We start from the raw sequence: 24,182 nt of genomic DNA on the forward strand, positions 1-24,182 counted from the left end.
TCTGAAATATTGGCAAGTCTTACAAAACATCAACTAAATCTATGCACAAGAATTTTGCATTAAAAATTTCTGTGCAGACTTGATAATCATTATATATACTGTTCTTTGTATAATGTACCAAACAGTAAAACCCCATGCATACAAAAAATTTCAAGAGTGATATTTGATACTTATTCTGTTTCAGAAGCAGACTGTTTATTTCCAATGTATATCGTAACAAGCAAAGATGATATGTGACAAATTTTCAGTTCTATAATTTTTATATCTATTATACAATGAAATTTTACACTAATAAGCAATCTTCATTTTTAAATCCTTGTATTATATATTGGTGATAATGGGTAATCTATTATTCATCTGTTTTCTTATCCATCATGGTTATTACCCCAAGACTGTTAATCACAGCTCAAAGGTATCCATGTCTCTCGTAATTTTAAAGAAATATTTGAAGGAAAGATAGATTAATTACATAATAATTACACTTTGCTTATATTATAATTACACTTCAAATGGCTTCAATAACATGCTATATTGGAAAAGTAAAAAAAAAGGCATTATAAAAATAGTTTCTCATTTGGATGACTTAAATAATAATTGTGTAATAAAAGAACGTTTTAGATATGATAGTTACCATTTTTCTTTTTTTCTTTCTTTCTTTCTTTCTTTTTTTTCTTTTTTTTTTTTTTTTTTTTTTTAACTTTATCTTTTTGACCATGAAAATGGAGAGGCAATGCTTTTGATTGATATTATGCGAAAACCTGAAAAGATAACAACAACAACTACACTGAATATGAAAATGTTTCAAAACTTCACACATCTGCAAGAAACTAATAAAGTCAACAATGCCTGATTAACTGAATTTGATGAAAGATGATAATTCAAATCTGAATATTGGAGACTTGTAAATAGTATAAAAGCACACCAAATTTATATCAGTGTGTGAGCCATTGTATGCATGAATCAGTGCCTATTATAAAATTAAGTGGAAATCTTACTCTGAGCTATTTAGTATGCTTATGTACTAATTTTTATTTTTTCTTAGTTCATATATTTAATTAGCATTATGACAAAATTAAATAATGTCTATAATAATTTTAATTGAAACAACTGTATTTGAAACTTCACCTTTTTCATAACAACCACAATTGCCTATTACATTTCCATTAGCAAAGCTTACAATTTTAAGTGCTTCACATTATTATTATCAGTAACTCAGACATCATTACTTACATCTAACATTCCACTTCCAGAATAAGGGCCAAAATTTTTCAACTGCCATTCACTCTGCCAATGCCTGAAATTAAAACAATTTTATAAAAATCTTTAAAATGATGCTTCAAGCATTGAAAAATCTTAGATCATAGCTTGGTCATACACACAAAATATTTTATTATTTTTTAACCAATAAAATAATATGTTGTTCAATGCTAAATGAATTATTTAACAATGAGAGGAGTCAATGGTTGTGAAATCCCCTCGTAATAAGAAGAGAAATTATAAAAAATGAAATAAGGGGTTTGAATTTCATTATATTTAAATTTTATTTATAGTTAAGAATGATTATTTACTAACTATAATGTATGTATAAATCTCTGTTACACACTTTCTACAACTTATCTTTTGCTACTATAGTTTGTGTAGTCAGCTTGACAGATATAAGCAGTGATGATTTACAGTCATAATTGTTATCTTGCCTTCCTCGTACATGTGCAGTACATGTTCATGCTTTCCTATAACTTGCATGATGGCATGCATACTTTTCACTGCAGAAATAAATCATTTTATGAAGAACTAATTTGCAATAATATAGAGCACACATGAAAACAATCCAAGTATATTTTATAATATTAAAAAGTGAAATGTTATTGTAAACATTCACAAAAAATTACATATACCAAATATATTTTATTCCTGACTTTACTAAAGGATTATTAAAAATCATCATCAATTCCTACATGTTTTATAATCATCTGCCTTTTAAAAATAGAGCTTGGAACATTTGATATTTCATCAGCTTTTTCTATTCAACAGATATTTAATAGCATATGGAGTTAAGTAAATTTAAAGCAATTATATTTTATTTTCACCAATTCTTTACAGTTATACCACAATTCATTACATTATTTTATATTACATTAACTTCAAAAAAAAGGTTCAGCACATTTTGAGATAAAAAAATATGGTTATTTTTATAAAACTTAGTAAAGTAAAATGACTTAAGTACATGTATCTTGCATCAGTTTTATATGAAATAAAATTACACTGTAAATACTAACACAGTACAAAGTCTGTAATCCGGATGTCCATTATCCGGAATGATCTATAATCCGGACCTCAAAGCCACAAACTTTTTTCTTGTATGTTTTACGCATGCGCATGAAGAATGTGCATACATTACGTGCACATTATGCATGCGCATAATGTATGCTTTATGCATGCGCACATTGAAAGAAATGTTTAATAAAGTAAACAAATAAATATTAAGCTTTTTTTTTTTTTTTTGTAAAATTTGATACCTTTTAGATCATAATTGCTCTTTATTTCATAAATTACGGTTTCAAATTTTTAATTATATAATTTTTAATTATATAATTTCTGCATGCCATCTTACCAGATTTAAATTGATGATCTATGATCCGGAAAAACCCCTAATTTGGAATAGCCGAAGTCCCGACGAGTCTGGATTATGGACTTAGTACTGTAGTTTTCTTCTTGAAGTTTTTTTAAAATGATGTGTTCTTTTCGAAAAATTAGAACAGTAAGGAAACAAATCCTTTCTTAAAACTTTTTACTTAACTTTACATTATATAGAAATTTAGAAAATGTTAAAAAAATTAATTATATTGTAGTGAAGTTTTGTACGTGTGTTAAGAAAGATGATACTGTGACATAGTATATGAACTTGCACTTATAACATATCAAATTTACTGAAATGGAAAAATATATACATACCTGAAAGCAAGTAGTAGCATTTGGTTTAGAGCTCTTGCACTATCCACTGGGGTATCTGAATTTACGCCGACTTCCTTTACCCATTTTTTGCATTCTTCAATTGAATTTATACTTGACCATATCATTGAACTTTACAGTTGTTAAAGCAGTAACAATGTTGACATTCCTTACAGAGAAAAATTGTATTTTAACACAGTAATTAATTTACACTTTAGATATATGTATTCTATGAAGATTTAAATGCCACAACTATTAACACTCAAGAGTCGTACATCAACCATATACCGTATTTATCTTCTTTTCAAATCGTGCCAAATTTTTTTCTCGGCATGCGCAGTAAGTGACATTCATTTAACACTGATCAACTCAATGTGTGATCTGTCATCACATTTCCCGATAGGGATTTCACTATTGGGAAACATCTTTCTAAATAAAGCTGCAGCATGATCCAATGCATTCAGTGGCAGGTTGTGCTCCAGTAAAAAGCCAGAGAACAGGCATTCTGCATTAATAACATTTTGGTCCTTTGGTTCCACAGAAAAATTTAATTTTTTGTTTTTTTTCAAGAAAACTCATGTTGCTCTTGTGTATGCACATGTTTGACAACATCGGTGCTTCAACTATGCGAAATCGCAAAGACAAGCAGTACACATTGCAAACATATTACATTTCCTTGAGGAAATAATTGAAGGAAAGTCATCTGTTCAAGATTTTTGAAAAGTACATCAGTATTTTACCTTTTTTGCAAACATAACTAAAATAAAGATCATAATTTGTTAAACTATTTCTCGAAATCACATGCACTCACATCACTCAGCGACAAGATGACTGATATAACAGCCTTGATTTTGCTTTGTGCTCATTGTCTAATATGCCAGATGACGTGCTGTGGCACTCAATGCTGATTCAAAAACTGGAACACAACATTTTTTAACACAATGCAGTGTCATTCACAAAGCAGAAGGGGGCATAATTTCTCACTGACAAAACAACTTCAGTTTTCTTTTAGATGTAATCTAAAGAAAAATCAAGTTCACCCACATTCACCTTTTTTTGGTGCGAATAATGAAGTATTAGTCCAAGATACATAAAAATCATGGGAAATCTTAAGAATAAGGAAATATCAAGAGAAATCTGTTACAAATCGGGTTGGCAGGAGGATGGCTAAAAATAGGAAGTCTTCCGCCTAAATCAGGACAGTTGGCAACTCTGTGCTTGTTTTAGTGAACGATGGAATCTCTCAAGTAATCTATTAGCTGCAGGATGGTATGGAGAAGTCCGAATTCGGTAAACACCAAGAATTTTACTAACAGTAGTGAACATGCATGACTCAAACTGTCAGCCTTAATCAATATTTATGGTAGTGGGAACTTAAAACCTAGCAATCCAATGGCTAAAAAATGTTTCAGCGATAGTTTTTGTCGAAATATCTACTCGCATTGCTTCCAGCCATCGGGAGAATTGGTTGATGAGGGTCAAAAAGTATGAGTATCCTTTCATAGATGGCAAAGGCCTGACTATATCCAAATGCAAAGTTTGTTCAAAACATTGACTGGATATAGTGAAGTACGGCAATGGGTTGAGAGCACACTGTAAGACTTTGGACCTCTGGCAGTCGATGAAAGCACAAGTCTAAGCAACACTATCTTTTGACATGAAAGGCCAGACAAAATGAGCCAGAATGAATCATTTTGGGGATCCAGTGATGTAGCTAAGGTGTTGCATAATTTAAAAAGGAAAAAGAGCTAGACGGCGCTGATGCTCAAAGGTTGTAAGAGAATAAAGTTTGCTTATGTTGAAGGCGGCAGCCTAAGAATATGCTCTGTAGTGAATTAAAATATTGTTAAAAATGTAAAAATGTTAAAACTCACTGAACCACTATCATCTGATTTAGAATCGCACAATTATTCCTGTGAGCATCAGCACTATTCAACATAGGGTGGGGCAAGGGGGGACATCTGTCCCCGGGCACAGCATCCAAGGGGTGCCCACAAATTTTTCAATTGTTCCCAGGTGCTGGAAACTCTAGCTATGCTCCTGTGTGGATCATATACCTGGATGACAAAGTCCATGAAGAGAATCAAACACTGCCTTTTGCAATTGGTTATGAAAAAAAGGACAGATCTTGTCACCCCTTACGTCACAGTATATACTTTAATCAGGCAAAAGCTTGATCTTTTGTAGTTTTAATGACCTACTTTCTGCATACAGTAATTGACTCAGTTCAGATTCATTCAGTTGAGACTCAGCAATCTGTGAAAGCTTGTTACGTCCAGCTTACTGACAGCAGCAATTCTTGACAATGCATCGTCTATGATATTTTCTGGCCCAGGAATATGTTGTATATCAGTATTGAATTGAGCAACATAATTCATATATCTTATCTGCTTGGGGGATGTTGAATCCAAATTTTTTCTAAATAAAAATGTTAGAGGACGATGATCTGAGTATATTGTAAAATGCTGTCTCTCAAGATTATGTGGAAAATTCTTTACAACACAATAAATAGCGAGTAAGTCTCTATCATACTTGCTGTATTTAATTTCAGCTGGAGTTAATTTTCAGGAGAAAAAAAAGCTAGTGGTTGAAGATGTTTATCATGTAGTGAATGAAAAACAGTTAAAATGCCACATCTGAAGCATTAACCATTAATGACAACAGCTGACCAGGTGCATGGTAACAAAATGTCACTGCATTTGCCAGATCAGTTTTATATTTTTCAAAGGCCACAGTTGTTTCCGCTGTCTAAAGAATATGACGTTTATCATTTTTCTTAGAATCTTTCAAAAGAGAATGAAGTGATGCACAGGTAGTTGCAGCCTTGGGCAAATATCGCCAATAAAATTCAACATTGCCAAAAATCTCTTTAGGTCGGACACTGTCACAGGTTTAGAGAAGTTAAAAATTATTCAGATTTTTTCAAAAAAGGGACGAATAGAAGAAAAGGCAATTAAAAGAACCAATGACAATATTAAAGAAATGATACCAATGACTTTCCAAGGACACATTTAGCAGCATTTAATTTTAACCCATATTTCTTCAACCTATCAAAAATCAAATGAGGGTGGTTTTGATGCTCATTTTCATCCGCTGAAGCCACAAGTAGATCATCGAAGTAGGGAATACAAAAACCAAAACCAAAAAGTGCTTGATGAATAAATCTTTGGAATGTTTGACTTGCATTTCACTAACCAAACGGCATTTTAAGGAACTCAAATAATCCAAATTGGTTTTGTCACAGCTGTTTTAGGCATATCCTCTGGATTAAAAAGAATTTTATGGTACACCCTAGACAAATCAAGTGTTGAGAAAATATTTTTCCCAAAAAATATCTGTGCACAATTTTGAATTTGCACCAGTCAGAGATAGTCATAGCATTCAGGCAGCAATTAATACCGCAAGGATATCAGTCACCATTAACTTTATGGATTATGTGAAGAGGGGTAGTGCAAGGGCTTTTGGATTTTTGTTTCATAATATGGCGAAATGATTTCTTGTAACATAAGGAAATAACTTTTGTCTCGCTGCTTGGAATAAATCCAGAGACCAACAACAAGCCTTAGAGAACACCGGAGGGCCTTTAGTCTCAACACAATTGAAAATTGTTAAATTCTGATTTTTGTTGGTTACATAAGAAAGATTAGCGAGTTCAGAATACTCAACTAGTAATCTATCAAATTTAGAATCACCAAGAAGTACAGATATGCCTGAATCAAAAGAATTCCCAAACAATTTACCACACAATGACGAATTAGTTTTAGAGTCAATAAGGCAATTATTATCAACATCAACAAGTAATCCATATTTAAGGAAATTTACACCTATAATTGGCTAATTTATATCTGCAATGACAAATAACCAAGTAAAAGTACTACATAAATTTAAATTCAAACTAAGTACGACGTAAAAGTAAATTCAAACACATTTGGCACTAAGGCATTTAGTGCCAAATGTGGGAATTTTAGTTCCATTGGTGGCAAAATAAAACCAAATTCTGGGAAGGCTTAGAACACAGAGTACACATTTTTGATAATAGCTACACATTTGCACCAGTATCAATTAAATATTTTATTTTTGGAAAGAGGTTGGCAAGTACACGATTCACCTGGCAGTCGCTGTTTTGATGAAAGCAACATTGAGACTGACATTTCCTTGCTGTTGCCTAAAATTTATATGATTAAAAACAAAGGTTGTTTGTTTGCTCTTTATAATGATTAAACGTTCACGTGACCTGCTGTGCCGCTACAAATGCTCACATAAACACTATTGAAGGTATGTGGGATGTCATAAAAAGGGATTTTTGAAAGAAATGCCACCGACAGTCTGACACTATGAAGGATATTTTTTAATCTTCTTTTGTGAATTCAGTATGCGGCGATAGCAGTATACAGATTCTAGTTCAGATAATTTTAAACAGGTTTTCGATGGTGTTAAGGAATTCTGTGTGCCACACACTGAAGACACAGAAATTTCTAAACAAAGTAAATTAATATTTGGTTGATCTTTACAGTATGGTAACTTGGCGATTTTTTGGCGAAAATTTGGCAACCAACTCTCCTACAGCAACCCTCTATTTTTTTTTCCCCGCCGCCATTTTGTCTTCACGAAGTAAAGACATGTTTCTTTTCTTCTTATCTACTGAACACTTCTTCCAACAATCTACTAGCCGAATTACACTTATGCTAGAAATTTTATCAAACAAAACTGCTTAATCATGACAAATATTCACTGCAAAATTGGGAAAAAGTGCACAATACCATACTCCTTACGCGTTTTTCAAAATAACACATACACATAAACCATGTACACGCCGACTTATTTTTACTTAAAAAAACATCCCAGAATTGCACAAAAATGGCATTGTGCACACTCTTCACTATATCCATGTACACTGCTTTTTTCTCATAAATTAGAAAAATTTCACGAAAATACATGACAATTTTCTCAATCTTTAAACCCGGTAAAAAGAACATATATGAAATTACCTGATCGCGAAAAAGTATTTACCCTTTACAAATATGAACATTTCCACATATAAAATAAATAAAATATCCAAAAACTTTTACCTCTAAATCATCTATTACATTATACACGTCACCAACGAATTCATACCGCAAGCATTACAAATACTTAGTATCAAATATTTAAATTATTTCCATGCACGTTTATTTCAACTTAAACGTATACCAAATTCCTACAAACATAAAATTCACAAAATAACTATCATTTAATTAAAATATCACTAAACCATGTACATGTCGACTTATTTTTACTTAAAAAAACATCCCAGAATTGCACAAAAATGGCATTGTGCACACTCTTCACTATATCCATGTACACAGCTTTTTTCTCATAAATTAGAAAAATTTCACGAAAATACATGACAATTTTCTCAATCTTTAAACCTGGTAAAAAGAACATATATGAAATTACCTGATCGCGAAAAAGTATTTACCCTTTACAAATATGAACATTTCCACATATAAAATAAATAAAATATCCAAAAACTTTTACCTCTAAATCATCTATTACATTATACACGTCACCAACGAATTCATACCGCAAGCATTACAAATACTTAGTATCAAATATTTAAATTATTTCCATGCACGTTTATTTCAACTTAAACGTATACCAAATTCCTACAAACATAAAATTCACAAAATAACTATCATTTAATTAAAATATCACTAAACCATGTACACGTCGACTTATTTTTACTTAAAAAAACATCCCAGAATTGCACAAAAATGGCATTGTGCACACTCTTCACTATATCCATGTACACTGCTTTTTTCTCATAAATTAGAAAAATTTCACGAAAATACATGACAATTTTCTCAATCTTTAAACCTGGTAAAAAGAACATATATGAAATTACCTGATCACGAAAAAGTATTTACCCTTTACAAATATGAACATTTCCACATATAAAATAAATAAAATATCCAAAAACTTTTACCTCTAAATCATCTATTACATTATACACGTCACCAACGAATTCATACCGCAAGCATTACAAATACTTAGTATCAAATATTTAAATTATTTCCATGCACGTTTATTTCAACTTAAACGTATACCAAATTCCTACAAACATAAAATTCACAAAATAACTATCATTTAATTAAAATATCACTAAACCATGTACATGTCGACTTATTTTTACTTAAAAAAACATCCCAGAATTGCACAAAAATGGCATTGTGCACACTCTTCACTATATCCATGTACACAGCTTTTTTCTCATAAATTAGAAAAATTTCACGAAAATACATGACAATTTTCTCAATCTTTAAACCTGGTAAAAAGAACATATATGAAATTACCTGATCGCGAAAAAGTATTTACCCTTTACAAATATGAACATTTCCACATATAAAATAAATAAAATATCCAAAAACTTTTACCTCTAAATCATCTATTACATTATACACGTCACCAACGAATTCATACCGCAAGCATTACAAATACTTAGTATCAAATATTTAAATTATTTCCATGCACGTTTATTTCAACTTAAACGTATACCAAATTCCTACAAACATAAAATTCACAAAATAACTATCATTTAATTAAAATATCACTAAACCATGTACACGTCGACTTATTTTTACTTAAAAAAACATCCCAGAATTGCACAAAAATGGCATTGTGCACACTCTTCACTATATCCATGTACACTGCTTTTTTCTCATAAATTAGAAAAATTTCACGAAAATACATGACAATTTTCTCAATCTTTAAACCTGGTAAAAAGAACATATATGAAATTACCTGATCACGAAAAAGTATTTACCCTTTACAAATATGAACATTTCCACATATAAAATAAATAAAATATCCAAAAACTTTTACCTCTAAATCATCTATTACATTATACACGTCACCAACGAATTCATACCGCAAGCATTACAAATACTTAGTATCAAATATTTAAATTATTTCCATGCACGTTTATTTCAACTTAAAACTTAAACGTATACCAAATTCCTACAAACATAAAATTCACAAAATAACTATCATTTCATTAAAATATAATTAAATTCAAAACCACTACTTAAAATATAAATGAGCACATACATTAAATTAATAAAAATTACATTACAATCCTAATTACTTTAAACTCAATCATTGCTAATAACAATTTTCCCAATAATACCAAATTCCTTTCCACCTTACATTTAGAACAATGCATAAAAATAATATCCTCAAATAATTAAAAATACTAACTTACCTAATCTGCTTCAGAATCTTGATTACGTGGCGGATACACTTTTCTAATTCATTCAATAAAATTATTGAAAGATTTTTTCTGCGAATTTTTCCTCTATACTTCCTCCGCTAAATAAAAAGCAAACTTCTCTTTATCACAATGCCTAAATACCCATTTCGAATTAACTTTAGTTAGGGCCATGGGATCCAAAAATTAAACAACACTGTTTCACACAACACAGTATAAAGCTAAATACAAAATTTCCACATTTTTTCCTGATTTCCCCCCTTTTCCGATTAAAGAACCGTAATTCGTCCATTAATATCACATGACATATCCCATGATCTCTCATTTCCCTCACGCAAAATAATGCGTAATCGGAACTGAGTACTGCTCACATTATTACCAAAGTCCCAGGTAGTAACCTTTATCGCCTCCAAAATGTCGCCAAACTACCAGTTACCATATTGTAAAGATCAACCTAATATTTTTGTTTCATACTCTGCACATTAGATAACATATATTTCCATTTTTATGTTATTTCCTTGTTTTATTTTGATTTAAAATTTAGGTACAAATATATTTACGGGTGCCTCTTGGTGATAATTGGCAGCTACATGGACACTGAGTTTGTGCAATTCTTTGACTTGTTACTTTGGCTTTGTGTAGCGGCAATTTTTTGGTCAAAAATAGCTGCTTCACAAATCCAAAATAACAAGTCAAAGAATTGGACAAACTCGGTTTCCATGTAATATCAACCTATTTTCACTTAAAAAAAAATCAGAGAATTTCACAAACTAGGCATTGTGCACTCCCTTGACTTTGTCTATGCACACATCAATCTATATTCACTTAAAAAGTCAAAAGAGCAGCCAACAAAAAAAATATAATCTGAATAAACTACATTTAAAATCAAACAATGAAATAACATAAAAAAGGAAATTCATCTTATTGCCTTAATTTTGATTTTGTCTATAATAAAATAAAATTATTTTTAATTAAACCAGACCTATTCTAATTTGCTGAAAGTTTTCTCCTTAAATAGTACGTTATGAAGCAGATTTTTGACAATTATGTAAAATTAAAATTTCATTAACCCCTTAACTGCCACGGGCGTATATATACGCCTTGCTCAGCCGATGCGTTAACAGCCCCAGATGCGCAGCCGATGCATTAACTTTGCGAATAATTTTAGGTGTAGCAGCGCAAAGCAAATGATAGCAGTTTGGAAGGACGTATACATACGCCTGGGGCAGTTATGGCATCGGCTGAGCAAGGCGTATATATACGCCCGCGGCAGTTAAGGGGTTAAGCCCATAGAGCATAAATTTTACAGTTCCACTGAACTTTCATTTTTAATCATTTCCATAGTATTAAGTGTTTATTTTTTAATTATTCCCTGTATGGAAGAAAGTTCAAAGATATAGCTATATTTCATAATATATACCAAAACAAATTTAAAATTATAAAAGGACATTTAACAGTAAAAATAAAAAAAAAAAAAAAAAAAAAAAAAAAAAACACAGATGATGACTAGCTAAATTTTAAATTGTCCATGAAATAATCAAACAATTGAAATAATTTTGTGACATAACATTAGTATAAAGACATGGTAGAAATAACTATAAGCATTTAGTAAAGACACATAATTTTGCAGTGTAATTTAAAATTCAAACAAATTTTGTAAAAACAAGAGTAACGTATCATAATATAAAGAATGACATTTTCTTAAATGGAAGTTTACATATTTCCTTCTGCGTAATACCCAGTAGACTCAATCTAGAGCAACTGTAATATGAAATTTTCCCTCAATGATGAAAAGCATTTTGAAGTCTAATAACTAATCCCTTCACTTCCCTTCCTTTTGTGACATATATGCACCCCTCTGACAATCCATTAAACATCACACAAGGATCTTTGTTGCAAATAAAAAGTGATTTCTTAAAGGGGGGAAAGCATTCGTTTCAAGATACCCTGACCTTTCAAGGCTTTTACAGCTGCCAAAGCCCCGGCTCTATTAGTTTAGGTCAAAATGTTAAATCAATTATCATCACCATTCAAAGAACTGAAATCTGCTATATTGATAACTCTTTCACTTGTACAAACAAGTGTCACTAAAGCTGCAAAAGCTAATTCTAAAAATGAAAGGAAAAGAGTCTAACATAAAATTTGGGGAGTTCTGACAGAACCTAAAGTAATAGAGCATCTTCACATAGAGAAACTGAACAGGCCAATAAGAAAAAGATTAACTTTGGAGCACAGGCTAAGCATGAAAGAAAATGAAAAAGAAAAATCCAGTCCACTGAAGAATCGTATGACAGCAAGGTGATCAAGAAATCAGATATAAAATTTTTACCAGGAAAATGGGTACTTTTTGAATATAAAGACAAAAAAACTCAAAAACTCAGTGTCGCAAACAGCCCTAATGGGCCAAGGCCTGCAGGCCCCGAAATCTGCTTTCTTGGCCGTGGGCCCCGGGGTGCATAAGCATATGCTCTGAACAAGTGGTCAGCTTGGGGGTCACAGGACCCCCAGTGTTTAGTCCCCAAGAGAACTTGGCACTCATTTTATCGACCCAAGGGATGAAAGGCTGAGTCGACCTTGCCCAGCCCGAGGGTGCTGCTGTGCGAATAAAGGAAAAAAATTTACAAAAACATTCATTGGTCAAATCACACAAATTGATGATGAGGACATACACATGAAGTAACTAAATTCACAAGAGGGAAATTTCATGTCTTTCTTGGAAGAAAGGATATTGATACTGTTGAACAGACTCTTGTTATAAAGTTTTAGAAGAGCCAAGTTTTCAATAACCGTAAACAATACCATTTCAAAATTCAAAAATTGTGTTGTTTTGCTGATGCTTGTATGCATTTTAATGCATTTCATAATAAATAGGCCTATTTATATTTGCATCATTTATGCATTATGAAGCACTTCACCCATCCTGGAATAAAATGGGTCAAAACACTTTTGACAGACACTAAATTAAATTCTATCAATTTATAATTACAAAATGCTTGATAAAACTACATCAACGTGTTCAGAAAGAATGTAATGCTAAGGTGCAATTGGAAAAAAAAAGAAAAATCTATGGTTTTATTGCTTCAAAAACTTCAAATGTGAATATACCTCAAAAATGACCCATTTAACCCCACCATACCCTACTAAAAATTAATAACCTAAATTCAAATATTCTTATTTATAATAAAATAATAACTTAACACCAGAATATTCTTAAAAGGCACAAATAATGCACTGTTTTGAATTCATGCATAAGTAGGAAAATAATGAAACTAAAATTTACATTTCATAGGAAAAAACTGTTAATGCTTTTTAAAACTTTTAAGCTTACTTCATTTGAAGTAAAAAAAAAAAAAAACTCACTATTAGTTAAAATTTTAAATATTTGCTTAAGCAAATGTTTGTAAATATAATCAATACTTTGATTACAATATTAAATAGACCAACACTGAATATTGCAAGGCACTGTTCTGTTATCAGGACTGGATTTAGAAATAAATGTATGTGCATATATAGATTTACACACACATACATTTGTACGTACATATATACATCAATACATACATAGTATGTTTCTGAATCTGGTCCTGATAACAGAATAGTACCAGCTGCAATACACATTTGAAAAAAAAAAAAAAAAGAAATATTGCTGAATTTAGCATTTCTGCAGTCTTTAATCGTACTTTTTTAAATAAGTAATTTAAAAATACAATAACTATTAACTCTAATTTTAAATACAAATGCAAATAGTTTCTTAAGACCACTGGTACTTGCCATATTTAAATATATGGATTTATGTTCGATGAATTGGAAAGTTGACATACCCCAAGTTGCTTGATCAGCATGATGGCAATGTCCTGACAAAAGTCTGAAATTCAAGGGAATTTGCTCTGTATTCTATGTTAAACTTTGTAGGAGCCAAGTTTAATATATAAGACTTATAACCATACATGGGTAGAGTAGACTTTAAGGTACCCCTTGCATTATCGCGAAGTTGTTTGATTTATCGCCAAGTTGTTGTTTCATTTATAGTAGCCTGAGTAGTTGAATGTTATGGAAAACCTGTTGTGATGTAATCGGGTGCATGATTCTGGGAAATTTTGAATCATGGGATGTTTTGTAAGCATTTTTAGTGGTGTGTGTTGGTTTGATTCTTTAGACGGTAGAATGGTCGAATGTAGTAAGATTAATTTGAAGTTTCTGTACGATTTGGAGCGAAAGAGGAGCTTTAATTGACTGGTGTGTAAATGAAGGTTTACTTAGTAGCCATTATAAGTACTCTGTATGTAGGAAGGATATGCGTCTAGTCGAACGTAAGAAACGTGTAGTTGGATTTGAATGGGTTTGTAGGAAGAAAGGTGTAAATGGTCACTATGTGAAGTGTTCGATCAGAAAGAGTACCTGGTTTGAAAAAAGTCATTTGAGTATGATTGATATTTTAATTTTTACGTGGCTCTGGGTGTACGAAGAAAACTCGAAAATCATGCTAAGTGAATATTTGTTTTTGGTAGTGCTTAAATGTATACCATGTTTTTCCTTTTTTATGTTACTTTATTGTTTGATTTAAAATGCATTTTATTGAGATTATATATTCTTTGTTTGCCTATATTGCAGAATTTGGTGCTCCTTTGACATTTTAAGTGAAAATAAGTCAACGTGTACATGGATAAAGTTAAAAGAGTGCACAAAGCCATTTTTGTGCAATTTGGGGATTTTTTTTTTAAAGTGAAAATAGGTCAACGTGTACATGGATTAAGTCAAAGGAGTGCGCAATGCCATTTTTGTGCAATTCGATGACTTTTTTTGAAGTGAAAATAAGTCGATGTCTACATGGATACCGAGTTTGTGCAATTGTTTGTCTTGTTATTTTGGCTTTGTGTAGCGGCGATTTTTGGTGCAAAAATTGCTGCTTCGCAAGCCAAAATAACGAGTCAAAGAACTGTACCACCAAAAATTGCCAAGAGGTACCCTAAACTATACTTTTACCCCATACATTAGCATTTTAAGTAGAACACTTTGAAGTATTAAAATATAAGTGATCTACAAAATGCATGTTAGCAGATTACAGATTTAACATCTTGCTTCTACAGTTAAAGGGTAAGTTGTGATTGTTATGTAAATTGTCTTGGTAACCACCAGAAAGAAACAACTTGATATGTTCATTGACAATGTCAGGCTGCAAACTTTGGCTATGGCACTGTCTCTCAACACCAGAAGCTCTTGCATATTATGTAGACTTAGTGATATTTTATATCAAGGCATTCTTAACAATAAAAGAATGTTTATCTTCAGGAATTATGTTTTACGTAATCTAAAGATAATCCAGTTTATCTTCAGAAATCTTCCTGTAATCCTATTTATCTACAAGAACACACAATGCCAGCTTAAGCTTCTTTAATGCTGGTATGTTTAAAAAACAAGCTTTTCAAAATAACAAAGCAAAACAATAGGAGAAAAAAGTATTCATATCAAAATCATTTTATCATAAATTGGCACCACGTGGAAATACTTTCTTTGTTCAAACAAGATAATAATTATTCAAGACATAATAGACATTTTATTAAAGTGAAAAATCTTCTGCCTGCAGGGCTTAACAGAAAGTCACAAAACCGAATATATCATACTTCTTAACTGTTCATAAATGCTGTAAAATACATCCAATATGGAAGATAAAAATTACACGAGCAAAAAAAATCAAAGACTATACAGTCCCCTGATTTTAAATGAGAGAATCAGTCACTTATTATTCTAAAAACTTGATACATAAAAAATGACATGATATTTCGCTTCTATAAATAAGCATAGGCTGATCCTAATTATACTCTTTCATTAAATGCCTTGTTAGCAGTGCAGGATTTACGTATAAGCTACACAAGCTATAGCTTAGGGCCCCCAAAATTTAAAATATAGTATTAAATTATAGTATAACAGACTTATAAAGGGCCCCCATATCTCAAATAGCTTAGGGCTTTATCACATCTAAATCTCACTCTGCATGTTAGATACCAAACATCAAAAGTTTCTTTCCAGTGTGAAAAATCATGAATTCTATAAATCATTAGGTTTCTCTGCTGCATGATTAAGCATATGCATATTTAAAATTCTGTTGTGAGTAAACTTCTTGCATAATAATATAGATGAGTTATCCTTCCTGCAAGACGCCTATGATTGTTTCAACTCTTTGTTCTAAAAGATTTATTACATACATTACACAGACTTTTCTGTCAACTAACATACATATGCATATTTAAATTACCCTTTAGATTACATGACTCACAACATAAATTACACACAGTGCCAGCCTAGGCTTCTTGCCACGTAGTGCAATTACTTTGATTCCTAGCATCTACCACCCAGTAGCTCGCTAAATTCTATAAATTTTGCCACCTGCATCTGTTGCACATTCTCTGATGCTGGTCCTGATCACAGGAGGTTTTTCTCCTGTGTGAACAAGCATATGCTTTCTTAAATTACAGTTGAATGCAAATGACTTTTTACAAATATCGCATATATAAGGTTTCTCTCCTGTATGAATACGCAAATGCACCTTAAATCCACCAAATTGTGTAAATGATTTCTTACAAACATCACATATATAAGATTTCTTTCCTGTGTGAATATGCATATGAATTCTTAAATTACATTTGAGTGCAAATGACATCACATACATAAGGTTTCTCTCCTATATGAATACGGAAATGTGCATTAAAACCACCAAACTGTGTAAATGATTTCTTACAAACATCACATACATAAGGTTTCTTTCCAGTATGAATATGCATATGGTCAACTAACTTACTCATAAATTTAAATGCTTTGCTACATATCTCACAAACATGAGTTCCCCCCCCCCTTGTGTGAACATGCATATGTTTCCTTAATGTAGTCTTTACTCTAAATGGTATGTTGCATATTTCACATATATAAGGTTTTTTTTCCTGTGTGATAAAGTATATGTTTCTTTAAATTACTGCTGTTTATAAATTGTTTCTGACAAATATCACATATACGAGGTTCCTCTCCTGTGTGAATATACATATGTTTGTTTAACATACGCTTGACTCTAAATGCTTTACTGCATACCTCACACACGTGAGGTTTTTCTCCTGTGTGAATAAGCATATTTTCCTTTAATGCACTCTTGACTCCAAATGCTTTCTGGCGTACTTCGCACATATGAGGTTTCTCTCCTGAGTGAATAAGAAGATGCTTCAGTAAATTAATGCTGTGTGTAAATGACGTCTTACATACTTTACAAACATGACATTTCTCTCCAGAGTGAGAAAGCATATGCACATTTAAATAATCTTTGTGTTTAAATGACTTATGACATACTTGACACACGTAAGGTATTTCTCCTGTATGAATGAACATATGCCGTTTTAAATCACTGCTGCGTGTAAATGACTTCTTACATACCTCACAAATGTAAGTTCTCTTATCTGTGTGAATAAGCATATGCTCTTTTAAAGTATTCATTTTTTCAAATGTCTTGTTACAAACATTACATGAGGTTTGTTACATGAGGTTTCTCTCCTATGTGAATGACCACATTCATATTCAAATAGTTGTTTGGGTCCAAATACAACAATTTGTTACATATCTATATTTACTTTACTTCAGAGGATGGCTAAAGTGCAGAATCGTCCTCTTATTCATTTGGCGCTTTTTACAAGAGTAAGAAGAATTGGATTTTTTAAATTTTCATTGACTTTTAAAGTGAAAATAGGTCAATGTGTACATGGATACCGAGTATGTGCAATTCTTAAAAATGCACCAAGCAGTGGGCGATTCTGCACTTTCCCCCAGATGACAATTATGGACATTTAATAATAAATTAATTTCATTGTTAAAAACAATAATAAACCTGGAAGTTACATAACCCTGCTTCCTGCATGAGAAACAAATGCTAGCATGAAGAAATATAAGGAAATGATAGTACAATGATGTCAGTCAACAGCACACATTGTGTAGCAGGTTTTCCATACATGTGTAGAAGGACTAAATTGCACTGACAAAATTACTTCTCTATATTTTATCTACAAATGAGTGCATTCCAATAAAAACTTTATTAAATGTTCACTGAAATTAACACTATTCTATAAAATATTAATTATTATTTTAATTTTTGAAATCAATTACTTAAAAACCAGAGAAATTTTTCAATCCAACATACAGCTTTGGATAGAGCTGTAAAATCACAATTTTCTCAGTCAATCCTGGTAAAATTAACAGCTCTCTTATATATACAAAGATGAGGGTTCTGTCTGGGTAAATATGAGCCTTTATTCGAAATAGCTTACTCCAAATCTCGTAGACAGGAGTTTGTCTAATGTGATATACATACATGTAATTTTTTTAAAGCACTCTTTTCCCAAATGAATTGCTGCAGATGATATTTGCCCTCTATAAGATGTACACATACGTATGTTTAATTTACTCCTTACAGACGCCATATACATGTGCTGTTTTTCCTTTGCAGAGAAGGATATGTATGTATTCAAGGTACTTTTTTACCCAAATGATTATTAGATGCAGTTTCTTTGCTATATACATAACATCAGAATTTTCATGTGATATAATTGTTTTGCATAAAACACGATGTTCAGTCAGAAATAAAAGTAGCTGGTTAAAATGAATTTTACCCAAATCAGTTTTTATATAGTTCACACTAACATTTTCCCACCAATAAAAATTTGCATGTCTTTAATAAAAATCGTTTTGCTCGCTATGCTTTGAGTTGATATGTATACCATCATTTCAGAGAATATTTCCTTCAAAATTAATCTATTATAATTCACACAATTCTGATTTCTTGCTAAGTCTTGCTATACAGTCGTTATTCTAATGGGGTCTCACACGCTACCACAACGTGAAGATTAGATTTTTTAAATATTGTTTAGATAGTGCTTGATGTTCGAGATTTGCAAGAACTAACAATTCTCCTTTCTCCTAACAAACTTAAAATAAAATACCTTTACACTAATATTCCAAAGCGTCATGTTTATTTTCAAAATCCGTAGAAAAATTATCAAGAGGTTGCCATTCATAAAATGACAAACTATGAAAGAAATATAACACCTGAGGCATGGTTCTAACAATGCTCCCACCTTTTGATTGATGACATACACTTAATAGTTCCCCTTGAAAAGTCAACTGATTTCCGATCAATGACAATGATTACACGCATTTAATTTTTTCCTTTTACAATTGAAATTTTGTTATTCATGATTTAATTCCAGTCCCCGTTAAAATATTTTTGACATTTTACTTACAAGTTACTTCAAAACATCTTTCAAAATACAACTTAATAATATGGTTTTACTCTTTTAATATAATCCTACTACAATTAAACTTAGAAGATAATATAATCAATTAATCAATATTTTTAGTAAATAATACATGTATATAACAAAATATTATTCATACAAATAATCAAGGCTAAATAGTAAATATAAAAAATTAAATTCTTAAATTTCTACACTGAAATAACTCAAGTAGTGTTCAGGTAAGAAATCTAGATGGAATTTTGATTGTTCGTTCACTTCTAGTCACGACATCTGGACCTAAATTATTCTTTGGTATTTTTGAAACTAAATTGGCTTAACCCTGCGTCTTAATTTCATTTGTCTCACCTGACTCCAAAAGTGAAGGTATTTCGAAAGGGAATATTCTCTCGAATGGTCGAACTAATTCTCCAGAGATGGTTTTGACACGAACTACTCGTAAGTTGTCATCTTTTCCTGGATATGGCTCAATTACTTTTATTACAGGGCACAGCACCTTGCCTTTGTCATCACACTCGATGAGAACTACGTTCCCGATTTTTATCTGTTGAGAGACTAGCACTGTAGATGGACATTGCACTAGCAGGCCGGGATATTCATTTCTAAGCACAATGGCTAATCGCACCGACGGTGCGAATAGCTAACAGGCTATTCACACCTCCTACGTTCGCGCATGCGCCTAAGCAGCCCAGGTACCAGCATTTTACGCTGATTTCCGAAAGGCATGCGGTAGTGAGAGCAAAGGTTGTTAACCCTAACTCAGCAATGGAAAGGGTTGTTAATAGTTCACCAGCAAGAGAATAACTTGCAAGTAATAATTATCAGTTACAAAGACGAAGTCAATCTATATACATGATAATGTTCAGGAAATGATTAGATAAAATAGGGATTTAATGTGGTTCTAATTGCTAGCGAGGACGAGTAATTAGTTAAAAAATCTTTAGTGTATTGACAAAAAGGCTACAGAAATTACTTAAATTCTTTTATTTAACTGAGGAATTTTTATGCAAATTTAGACCCTATTCTTATAGCATAGGACTATCAGAATTTATTATTCAATAAGAAAACTTACTGAAAATGATAATATTCTTATATATTCATCACTTTTTCAGTATCCACAGAGGTTTATAGGTTCAAATGCCATATTTCAAAATCAAAGTTATTTATGAAATAAAACCTTACAAATCTGATAAATCATTTGTGTGTGCAAATTTTTAAATCTCTTACATTAAACTATTTCTGTCTCTTAGATGACATCCCATTATTTATTTCAATTTAATTGATTCTTTGAAGCACTTTTTGTGTCCTGAAAATGCCAAGTATTTCTATAAAAAAAATAAGCAGGCATACAGAATAATTCATTTAATAGTTCATATAATCGCTTTTAACTTATTCCATGTCTAATTTTTCTGCACAGAAATCCGCTGTCTAATTTTTAGTATCTTTTATCCGACGAAATTTTTTAAAGAGGAATGAATTAAAGGCTTGATTGAGCAAAACTCATCTTTAAAGCTAAATGTATTCTAAGAAGTTAGTTAGTTAGTTCTAAGCACTGGCCCCCAGCCCACCTAGCAGGCAAACCTGCCACGAGGGTCAGAGGAGACACGCCAAGCCACAAAAGTATAACAAAAAAAAAAACTGTAAAGTAGATACATACATTCCAAGCACTCTCGCTGAATTAGTATATAAATATGTCGTTTCCATTTCTGACTTTTTTCTGAAGTTTAAAATCTTTATAAGGTTTACTTTCAATTAGTTATTATTATTCAAATCTTCTTTATATTATCAAAATTCATCTTAAATTTATAAGTTACCTCAATTATTTCTGTTTTCAGTAAGATTTTCTGCTTTGTTATATCTCGATACCAATATTCTTCTTATTCTCATTCACCGTTTGCATAATATCTCTTGCAAATTTTCTAAACAATTTGTAACTACTAAATAAATCCTCAAACTTCGCAAATTTATATTTTTCATTCACACTACCAGTCAGGCAACAGTCCTCGACGAAATGCTTTAAATCGCTGAATTTATTACAAACTTTACATATATCATTTTCCTGGAGGTGAAACCTTTTTAAGTAAGCAGGGAAACTTCCATGTGCAGTCAGAATTAGATTAACATCTGCATCTCCTAAAATTCCCATTTTTTTGCTAATTTTTAAACATTTTGAGATAGTTTTTGTTGCTTTCAGAGAGATCCCATAAATTTTTCCAGTCTCTAATAAGCTTGTCATATATTATAGTACATGTCTTCTTTTTCGAATCTTGAATAAAAACCTTTTCGGTCCCAACCCCCAGGGAGGCTTCTTTCGCTAGAGCATCCGCTCTCTCATTCCCGTAATGACCAGTGTGAGCTTTGATCCAATGTAAATTCAAAATATGCTTCTTTCGTAGTTCTAAATATATATGCTTAATATTATTCTTTTGAAAGGGGCAAGAGAGCGCCATAACAGCAGATAAGGCATCTGAGTATAAATTAATGTAATACCCCACGGATAATTGCTTGATCCAGGATTCTAAGAAATACAAAAAATGTCAGCCCGATTTAGCCCCCCCCCCTCTTCAAATCAGTCATTTAAACTGTTCAAACCGTTCAGGAAAAGGATAAACATTGCGAACATAAAAATATGCCTTTTTATACTTTATACTTTAATAAAAAGAAATGTGTTCCTTTTTTTATAAGAAAAGGAACCCATTTTCCTTTCTAAACATTTGAAAGTCGCCAACGCTTAAAAAATAATAAACTGCGCCAAGGTAGAAACCCGCCTTTGACAACTCAATGCGCATGCGTGGTTAATGTTGGTGCGAATAGCGTAAGCGGCTAATCGCACCGGTGGTGCGAATAGCACCGTCCCATTTCTAGGTCTCTTTCTCAAGAGCTCTCGTGAATTCTGTAGATGCCTCTTAGGGGTCTAGTCTGGACACCGGTCGAGATTGATATCGGGAAACCAGTCGGGATTCTCTTTCCACTCGACAGCAGAAGGGAGAGCGAGTCTGGCCCCTTCAAATTCCGTCGGCGGAAAATGATGTGGAAATTCCGTGCGGAAGTGACGTTTATTGCATAGCAACCAGTCTATCTCACCTCTACATTGCTCGAGGCTGAGGGCAAGGGGGTAGTTTGTTATCAAAGGGGCTGTTTCTCACGTGTTTATATCTTTAGGAAGTTAAATAAAACTTAAATTTGATGAAAGAAAATATTAAAAGTTTAATGAACTTGATTTCAATTGGTACATCAAAACTTAACTAAATACTGGCTAAAGTATGGAAAATTAGAAGAAGATTAAAATCTTCACTATATTTATATTAACATATGCAGTGAAATGAAATTGCAGTACATATTCCTATTTGTGCCTTTTTTTATGTCGATCCCACTAATGGCCGAGCGGTAAAATCTCCGAATACTGGTAGTGCGGTCCGAGGTTCGAATTCCGCGAACGGGCATGGACGCATGGGCGTCATTATCAATGTATCTGTCATTTCCAATATATCATTGGTAACTTCCAGAAGCATAGAAGTTTAAGGCACACAAAATCTGTTAAACAGAAATTGTAAAGCTAATAAGTAATGAGACGTAAGACCTATTTGGTCTTAATTTTTTTATTTTTAAAATATATATATATATATATATAACTGCATTATAAATATATTAACAGATGCAGTGAAAGAAATTGCAGCACATATTCCTATTTATACCCTTTTTAAATCGATCCCACTAGCGGCCGAGCGGTAAAATCGCTGAACACTAGAAGTTCGGTCCAAGGTTGGAATCCCACGAACGAGCTGGCTGCATGGACGTTTTCGTGATTTTCTCCATGTGTTACGTGTATGCGAGCTAGTTTCCCTTAGAATGTCCTCCATGAAGGCAACCCTCACTTAAGGCAAATAGCCCTCGAGGCTTTGCCGTAATTACATAAAACCCAAACCAAGCACTTTTTAGATCTGAATAAAAATCCAGAAAATTGATGTAATATCTAAAAGTAGACCACATTAAAAAATCTGATAACTAATTATAAATCATGCATTATATTATTTGCAAGAATTTAGTTTAACCAAAAATTATATAGGAATTTAACTTGTTTTATACAGGAGATTCTAAAAACTATTGGAAATTGACATTGTACAGTTAAAACTACTTAAATATATATATTTTTTTTAATTCAAAGCAATTTAATGTAAATGTTGAATTTAGGATGTGCATAGTTTGAATTATATACTGCAGGTTCTTTAATGCATGTCTAATGTATTACATTTTTATACAATACAAATTAAAATAAAAGTAGAGGGAAACACATTATACGTAATTTAAAACATAAAATTTCAAAATTTACAAATTACTCATCAAAACATGAAATTAAGTACATTGATATATACATTAGTTTAAAAATTACAATTTTAAATTAAAAGTATGCACCCCTTCTTTATATGTGAAATAGGAAAACACCAAATATATTATTTTCACTAAAATTTAATTAAGGCATTGGTAAAGTAGAATAAATAAATAATGTAGAATCGTCAGCATCAAATGCGTTATTTCTATTGCGAAATACTCGAGTTTTTCACAAATCTTAAGAAATTAAAATATCTGTTACGTACACTTCCCAAAACAATCCGTGATCTCCACCGTCCTCAGTTTAGCTCTAAAACGACAGTGAGAAACATAAAAGGCAGCTGTCCAGCTGCCGGAAAAATTTCCGGCGCGTC

The 24,182-nt window shown here is 31.9% G+C and overlaps 1 long non-coding RNA gene across 3 annotated transcripts; it reads right to left on the bottom strand.

The window, feature by feature from the left end:
* Positions 1–659: 659 nt before the first annotated feature.
* Positions 660–19,263, bottom strand: LOC118188456 (uncharacterized). 3 transcript variants are annotated; one of them, XR_004758120.2, is made up of 5 exons: positions 14,017–19,262; positions 2,953–3,118; positions 1,604–1,763; positions 1,231–1,294; positions 660–758 (listed from the first exon to the last, which is right to left on the bottom strand). It is a non-coding gene; the product is annotated as an uncharacterized LOC118188456 (long non-coding RNA). The 3 variants fall into 3 exon arrangements; XR_004758119.2 differs by lacking the exon at positions 1,604–1,763 and having other exon boundaries at positions 14,017–19,263; XR_004758118.2 differs by having other exon boundaries at positions 1,231–1,763.
* Between the last annotated feature and the right edge of the window lie 4,919 nt (positions 19,264–24,182).

Source organism: Stegodyphus dumicola, chromosome 6, assembly GCF_044657685.1.
Source record: "Stegodyphus dumicola isolate Sdum_Otavi_A_Nest chromosome 6, ASM4465768v1".
NCBI classification, from domain to species: Eukaryota; Metazoa; Arthropoda; class Arachnida; order Araneae; family Eresidae; genus Stegodyphus; species Stegodyphus dumicola.